Genomic DNA, 8713 nt, shown 5'->3' on the forward strand with positions numbered 1-8713 from the left:
TAATAATGATTAGGACCGAAGAGATCCATGTGAAGCAATTCAAATGGTCGAATGGTAGTCATGATAGTCTTTGCTGGATGCTTGGCCTTAGTCATCTTCCCAGCTTCACAGGCTCCGCATAAGTGATCCTTGAGGAATTTGACATTCTCAATGCCAATGACATGCTTCTTCGTCGCGAGCGTGTGCAGATTCCTCATGCCAGCATGACCAAGTCGTCGATGCCATAGCCAGCCTTCTGAAGCTTTTGCAAGTAAGCACATGGTAGGTTGTGGTCCTGTAGAGAAATCAACAATGTACAAGTCTCCTCTCCTAAAGCCTTCGAAGACTTTGGAATTGTCAGCTTCCAAGATCACAACACAACGATACTTGCCAAAGACAACAACCATATCAAGATCACAAAGCATTGAGACAGACATGAGGTTGTATCCTAAGGACTCGATAAGCATGACTTTGTCCATGTGTATGTCCTTAGAGATTGCAACCTTACCTAGACCCAATACTTGACTTTTGCCTTTGTCAGGGAAGATGATATGCTTCAGATGTGACGGTGATAAGGGAGCATCCATCAAGAGATTCTTGTCACCAGTCATGTGATTTGTACATCCACTATCAAGGACCCACTCATTTGCCTTGGGTTGATCATCCTGCAGATGAATTAGTGCAGCTTACAAACTCATATACTTCATCAGTGAAGAATATGACATCAGTATCATCAGGTCAATTTCATCAAGCAATTTGAAGCGATAATCGGTATGAGTACATGTGAAATGAAGGTTCATTTCATCATGATTAGCCTGCGTCCTATCAGGCACTGTTCAGGTCTCCAGCAGATTCTTCAGTCGTTTTGAGCACAACTGGAGACCTGACCCTGCATAAGAGATTAGTTCTTTTTCTTCACCACCCACATCTGGAGGGGTGGCAAAAAATTCATCACTCTGCGAGCACCATATGAGAAAGGTGTCATGGACGCCAATCCACTTCGTTTCACATAAGAGGGGTTAGGGTAAGCATATGAATAAGCAGAGAAATTCTTCGAGGACTTATGAACATAATGATTTGAAGAATAATGCACATATTCATAGACCTTAGTTCTACCCTGCGAAACAGAAGGGTTAGCACGATGATGATCATATGAGGACTCTGATCCTTTTGAGGAATTTGATCCACATGAGGACTTGGATCCATATGAAGAATTTGGTTCATCTGAAGAATCTGATATGGAGTTCCTTTTCTTCACAGGTGGTGTCATGAGGACATTCACCTGAAGACTTTCAAGGCAACTTTTGGGAACCCAGATCTTCTTAATAGGGGAACCGTTCCTGCAGTTAGCCCCAACATATCTAGCAAATACTTCACCATTCTGATTTTTGAACAGTTTATAGTTAGAGTCAAATGACTCATCAGAAGAATGAGGAGATTCACATGTAAAGCCAGATAAGTTGGATGGATCAACTAGAGGTCCCTTTGCAGCAACCCATGAGGTTTTGTGGTACTGCTCAGGCTTCCAATATGTTCCATCAGCATTGAGTTTCCTCTCAAAGACAATACCCTCTTTCATCATGCATTTCAAATTCTTCATATTATATATCAAATGCGTGTATGAATTACAAGATATAGGGGGAGATCTCCATGATTATACTCTTCTAGTGTGCATTGCTTCAAAAGCAAATTCCTCACTATGCACTTCTTCAGGGGGAGTTCTTCTATATATTGCAATCAAATTCCTCAATATCAGTATTTACACTTCACATGTTTATCCCCGTTGAAAACTTAACCTATATTGTCATCAATCACCAAAAAGGGGGAGATTGTAAGTGCATCTAGTGCCCCTTAGTGATTTTGGTGTATTGAATACTTATAGGTTAACTGATTGATGCGTTTATGAGTGTACACAGGTCTATAAGTCTATGAGGAGTTTGATAATTACAGAAAAAGTCGACCCATAGAAATGAAGTTCTTCAACTAAAGACTTTGTATTTCTGAAGACTTTCTGAAGACTTTGAAAGTGAAGGAATTGGTGTGACCTTGAAGACTTGGAAATCATTCGAAGAACATGAAGCGTGAAGACTTTTGTTTTCGTAGTTTCATTTTTCTCTTTCTTGAGTCATAGGAAACACCGTATTGTTAAAGGGGGTCGAGGAAATACTAAGAAAAAATTTCCATGTGATGCTCAACTCAAAATCCTACACCTACCAATCCCTTCGAGTGAAGCCATTGGAAATCTCATACAGTTCAGTCAATTTCTTCAGTGACAGAGACGAAGTTCTTCTGGTCTCTGAGGAATTTGTTCTGACTGAGGAGTTAGGAATTCACCAGTGTGAATTGCATACACAGTGAGGAACATGATAGCCCTGAGAAATTTGATAGTCAAATTTTTGACCGTTGATGTGCTATGTGCCAGCTGTTCCAAAATATCTACCCACCTAACGGTCATATCAGACAAGGGCATTTATGTCTTATCATGTCGGGCTGCTCCCTAGGCTATAAATAGCCGCCCCCTTCAACCACTAGCTGGTTGGCTGCTCCAAGAGAAACTAACACTTGTCAATTGAGAGCATCCCATCCTCCAAGGACTTTGAGCGAAAATCATCAAGTGAGGAAAAACCCAAAACCCAACACGTACAAACCCAAAGTGATTGAGCATCACTGAAGAGATTGATCCTGCATGGATCCGACGCTTGTTTCCTTTGAAGACTGTGCTTCTTCCAGACGGTTAGGCGTCAAGGTCTAGAGCATCCAAGAGGAATTGTGGATCGCCGAGTGACTAAGTTTGTGAAGGTTCAGAAGTCACTTGAAGACTTACCACGAGTGATTGGGCGAGGTCTGTGTGACCTTAGCTCAAGGAGAATACAGTGAGGACTATGTGTCCGGGACTGGGTGTCCTCGAGTTTAAATACTCAGCCGCTCCAACCAGATGTACAACTAAGACAACAATTAGAACTGGTCTACCAAATCATTGTCTTCACCAAGCCTACTGGTTCTATTTCTTCAACTCTTTCATTTCCTCATGTCTGTTGTTGTGTGCCTATTCATATCTGTTTGAAGACTTTGACTGAAGACTTTCTCAATTTCCTCAATTCAATTTCTTCAGTCTGTCCGTCTTCTTTCTTGTATTATCCTGTGTTTACGCTTTCTGTACTCCGTGCTTGTCTTCATCTTGTCATGATGACTATGCTTGTATTCTGCTATGTTTACTTCTGAGTACTTATTCCACTGCTAGTAGTTCTTCATTTAGGAATTTCCTCACCAGCAAATTCCTCGGTGAAGAATTCATAAAAATCGCCTATTCACCCCCCCTCTAGTCGATATAACGCACTTTCAGTGACAGTGACGACGCATCTTGCAAAGGCTAATAAAATGTTGCACGAGATTACCAACAGAATTTGACGGAGATTTTGGGAACTCCAGTCACCATTTTGTGCAGTTCCACCAAAATTGAGAGATGTTGCCCACATGACATTTTAGTTGAACTGCACAAGACACTCATTCCAAAAAAAGTGTTTTGTGCAGTTCACCAAAAGGTCACAATAGCAACAAGGTGAAATGGATATCCCTATCTGCACAAAAGATAAAAAGTAAACAGTTGCTGATCAATTAGGATATACGAAACATACACGAAATGAAAAGAAGCATCTTAATTATGTTCATGACAATCACGCAAGGACGGTAGAAATTTTAGAACGTCAGTAACGCTTCATGTTACCGGAAGCATTACGATCAATTATGACATTCGTCAAATATGGAATTACTTTAATTATGGCGTTGCTTGTTTACCAGATACAGTAAATCAACAGCAGCTAAAGAGTTGGTTTAAGGGCATGGGACCATGGGGACACCAGGTCACTCAACGGCGTAAAGAAGCAACTTACTTATCATACTTGGGAAAACAGCAGGAGTACCATTTGTTAACACAATTTAATTGCATCATATCACGGGAGGCATCTATTATATTAAAAAGTACTTGATGGGGTTACCAGAATAAAGATAATTAGCTTAGAAAATCCCCAATAACTAGAAATATCTGACCTTTAATTCGGTGTGTGTATACCCAGTCAACAAAGTACAACCGTTAGATCTTCATAAACCAGGTGGGACCATACCATGAGATAAGGACTTCACGTTCAGTTTCACGAACCCAGGCAAGACCACCCCACGAGGGATCACATTTCACGATCCCAGGTTGGACGTTCAACAAAAAAACATACGACGTTAAAAAAACGCATACAAGTTGGGTCATCCCACACGTACATGCTTTTTGCATCTGCCACACGTACAGATTGTACCATACCATGAGCGATGAGACAATTCCCAAAAAACTAACGCATGTAGCATGCAGGTACAATATCCTCAAACAAATCCAAACTATCATCAATAATGTTCAAAGATTCAATCGCTGCAAACATAATATCTCTCTTTCCATCGTGCAAACTTGGTAAACTCAGCCATCCCTAAACTACCTCCCGATGCAATGCTTCCACGGCGTCAGAGGTTCATTATCCTCTAGGTTTTAGGGTACAATTTCTACATCATCTTCCTTTGGCGAACAACACTTTGAGATCAACTTTTCCCAACCAGTGGCACTTAAGAATTGTCTTCCTCCAGCGGGCACAAGCAAGCTCCGTCGAGCAATCAGACCATATCAAGTAAGTACAATCTGAAAAGCCTCAGAGGTTCATTGTCCTCTAGGTTTTAGGGTACAATTTCTACATTATCTTCCTCTGACGAACAACACTTCGAGGTCCACTTCCAACAACCAGTGGCACTTCGGAATTGTCTTCCTCCAGCGGGCACAAGCCAGCTCCGTCGAGCAATCAGACCATATCAAGTAAGTACAATCTGCAAAAAAATAGATGAGGCATGTTAATAGATCAATTATAGTTCAATTATGCTCAAGCAACGCTCATCTAACAAGATTTCACATGTTACCTCAGAAGGTTGATTATGTAGAATTCTATATGTGTGGGTTCCTATCTTAATGGTGTAGCGTTCATGCTTTTTACTCAGCTAGAGAAGGCTGATGTCATGAATGGTGCATCCAGTGTATTCACGTTAAGGTGGTATACTATAAATTAGAATTATACTACAACTATAACAGAAACAAGTGGGATTGCCTGCTGCGACATAGAGTAACATATATGGTACGTCAGATGGTTTTCATATTATAGATCAGACCTCTTAAGGGATCAATAATACTTCAATTATATTGTTGGCAGTGCTAATCTTAAAAGATTAGACATGTTACCTCACAAGGTTTGTTATGTAGAAACAAACGAAACTATGAAGTGTATTCTACATTAAGTAATGCAATTATATAGGTACGGGTTCCTATCTTAATGGTTGCACGTTCATATCTTAATGGTTGCAACTTGCACATTCATACTTTTATTCATCTACAGAAAGTTGATCCCATGGATGTTGGTTCGAGTGTATTCATGTTAAAGATAATATACTCTAGAAGACGAGATCCATACTACAGCTTCAACAGAAACGAATGGGGTTGCTTGCTGCAATATAGAGAAACATATATAGATGGTTTTCATATTTGACCAACCTCAAATTCGATAGTGGGTTCCTGTCGTAATGCCAGCAGCTACATCTGAAACAAAAATTTCAGACCAGCTGTTAATAAAATTGTATTTATTAATCTACTATGATTTCATATATCTATTCCAGTCTAAAAAATCTTCAATCTTTTTTGTTGTCACACAATCACTGGGGGCAGTTGCAACAATATTTTTCCGTAATTATAAAGCTTGCATGGCATTATATTACTTTACCAATCAACTTTAAGTTCTTATACTTTTAGGGCCTGAAAGACTATGGCACCTACACCATTGAATGCATTGACTACACGAAACGAGACATGGACAATCAAAGTTGTAAGACTTTAGGACACAATTAACTTATTGACTAATGAACTCATTAGCACTGATTGATTTTTCTATATAAGGTGCAAGTATTACATATATAATGTCTCTTTAGTTTTCCTTTACCAAAATTTGCTAATGTTTTATCTCTATGTAGGGCAATGTGATCCATGCTTCTATTGGGAGCAAACTGGTCAATAAATTTAAAGCAAAAATTAAAGAGGACTCCATCTACATAGCTAAGACCTTCAAAGTCTGGAAGTATGAAAAATATCGACCATTGAAGAACAATCTTAAAATCAGTTTCTTTTTATACAACAGTGAAGGAAGTGGATGGAGAAAAATCCAAGTTTTTAGACTACCACTTTGAATTTGCTGATAGTGATACCTTGTAGAGTAGGGTGAATATAGATAAACAGTGCTTAGGTATGAACCAATGTATCAAATAGCGGGCTATGCCAAATAGCAGCAGTCCTTCACATCAGCTATAGTGGGGCTATAGTTGGCTATTTCATATTAAAGGAATCTACAAGAGTGCATGGAATATTTTAAAGCGAGCTTCACTTTTGAAGTTGACAACAAACTTGAGATGGAATATTCAAATGAAATAGTTGAAGAGGTATGCACATGCACATTTTAGTATTTTAAATGGTTTATGAACTTATAAAGTCAGTACGTTCTTTATAGGGCATACTGGAAAGGTAAGATACACAGGGTTCTTCAAATTCTATTACACAGAAGTCATATAATGAGGTATTGCCACTAACTAATGGTTTAGCTATCACAAGTGTGCACATTTTTCTTTAAAATATTAAAAAAATAAAAATTATCGGGCAACCACTCTTCCAAGACTGCGACAAAAGATGAGAAGAAAGATATGTGCAGAAAGGTAACTTCTAAATCATCTAACAAAAAACAACAATGGAGGACAAAGAGACAGAAGTCTATCAAAAATATGAAAAAGATGTGTCAATGTTTGCTTCCAGAAATAGCAGAAAACCAATTGTTAAAACTGAAGCTCCTGATGACAAGGTAACAAATTGAAAACATTGTCACCCTGTATATGCATTAATAGTTTTTACGGTGTATTTATTTATGACATCACAAACCACACAGGCAGAGGCAAAAACTGTTTCGCAGAAGATAAAACGAGAGACAAAACGTAAGAGATGTAAACAGGATTTGAAAAGAAAGGCTTCGTGAAATAACATAAAGTTCTTATAGAGAAAAATCTGTTCGATAGGTATTCGTTCAAATTATTTTCCCTCTTCTGTATATATTAATACTACTATTATTTCATGATGCCACCGACAAAAAACTGGAAAATCTATTTGACAAGGAGGTACGGAACATTTGAGCTGCAGGTTCAAATATAATTACCAAAGAGGATGATTCAGATAAAGATTGCGAACAAAACTATACACATGTCAAAAGGACCTACCGACGAGAAACCATGAAGAGTTGTGAAAAGAAACAAATCTAGCAGTGAGGTCAAAAGTACATACTTTCTTGTATTGTTTTTAAGATAAACACAAAGTTCCATTCCGTGTTCTAATTTGGATTAGTATAAATTAATATACCGATATAGTACTAATTTTGATTGGTATGTCTGCTCATACATATAAGTAAATTTTAAATTTTTCATGAACTTATTACTAGCTACTGTGTACTACCTTATTCAACAGTTATAGAGCACTTACAAAAAAACATATGTTTTTCCGAGATTAGAAAGAAAAATTATGAAATGTTTACCACTAAAAGTCATTTCGTTGATTACATTATATTGTTTCAACCGCACAACCATAGGAAAAAGATAAGAAAAAGGGGATAAATTACAGAGTCAGAAAAGGAAAAATAGGGACCTTCAGGTCGAACTTTGAAGAATGTTACCACTATGAAGGATTAGGATGATGTGCCGGGCTACCTCGAGCAGAAATTGAAACGATGTGTCTGCTTTACGCACTTGTGAAAGAAAACGTAGCCAGCAATCTCATACTCAAGCTACATGCAAGAGGGCTGCAGGTCCGCAGGAGATGAAATCAACGACCAAAGAGATTACACGGACGCCGCCGCCGCCCTTTACAAGCCTAGGCGACCGAAGAGGCGTAGGAGGACAAACACAAGCCGCCGTCCATGCTGAACATGTGCCATAACCAGCTGCGAGGGTGGCTCCAGGTGAGGAAGATAAACCTCCATGAAGCGAATCAGCAAAGAAAGCTGATGGGAGATATCCAGCAGCAGCAATTTTAGAGTTAGAAGCAAGATTTAGGAAAAGAGAAAGGGGATCGGAGGAGATGGATGGGGAAAACAGGAACGGAGAAGTCAAGAAGTCTATAGAATAGGAAAGTGGAGAATAGAATAGGAAAGTGGAGAATAATAATGGTGGGACCCATTAAACTGATGACATTTTGAAGGAGTAGTACACACACCTACCTATTGTGAGTGCACGTGTCTCATATTAAGACAACGGGCAAGACAAAATATATCAAGGTTCTTTTGTAATAAGAGTAATGGATTGGTTAGGCTAGTTATAGTGGGAGTAACATAGGTAGTAACATAGATGCCACATAAGCAAAAATGTTGATGTGGCAAGTAGTTAATGAGGAGAGAGGCAAATAGAGTAACCTAATATGTTACCATCACATAGCGCTTTCCAATGCAAAATGAGTCTACAAGATAATAAATGAACATGTGTATGTTACTACAATATGACATTTTCCACTATAAGGATGGTAACATAGAGTAGTAACGTATGCATGTTACTACTCTAAGTTACTCCCCACTATGACCAGCCTTAGATAGCCAAAATATAAAGGGCGGCTTATATTTTAACGATATATTATTTG

The 8713-nt window shown here is 38.7% G+C and overlaps 1 long non-coding RNA gene across 2 annotated transcripts; it reads right to left on the reverse strand.

The window, feature by feature from the left end:
* Window positions 1-4349: 4349 nt before the first annotated feature.
* Window positions 4350-8212, reverse strand: LOC123136667 (uncharacterized). Of its 2 annotated transcripts, XR_006467206.1 has the most exons (3): window positions 7730-8212; window positions 5552-5596; window positions 4350-4836 (listed from the first exon to the last, which is right to left on the reverse strand). It is a non-coding gene; the product is annotated as an uncharacterized lncRNA (long non-coding RNA). The 2 variants fall into 2 exon arrangements; XR_006467207.1 differs by having other exon boundaries at window positions 5552-8212.
* Between the last annotated feature and the right edge of the window lie 501 nt (window positions 8213-8713).

The sequence above is a fragment of the Triticum aestivum genome, chromosome 6B (assembly GCF_018294505.1).
Source record: "Triticum aestivum cultivar Chinese Spring chromosome 6B, IWGSC CS RefSeq v2.1, whole genome shotgun sequence".
NCBI lineage: Eukaryota > Viridiplantae > Streptophyta > Magnoliopsida > Poales > Poaceae > Triticum > Triticum aestivum.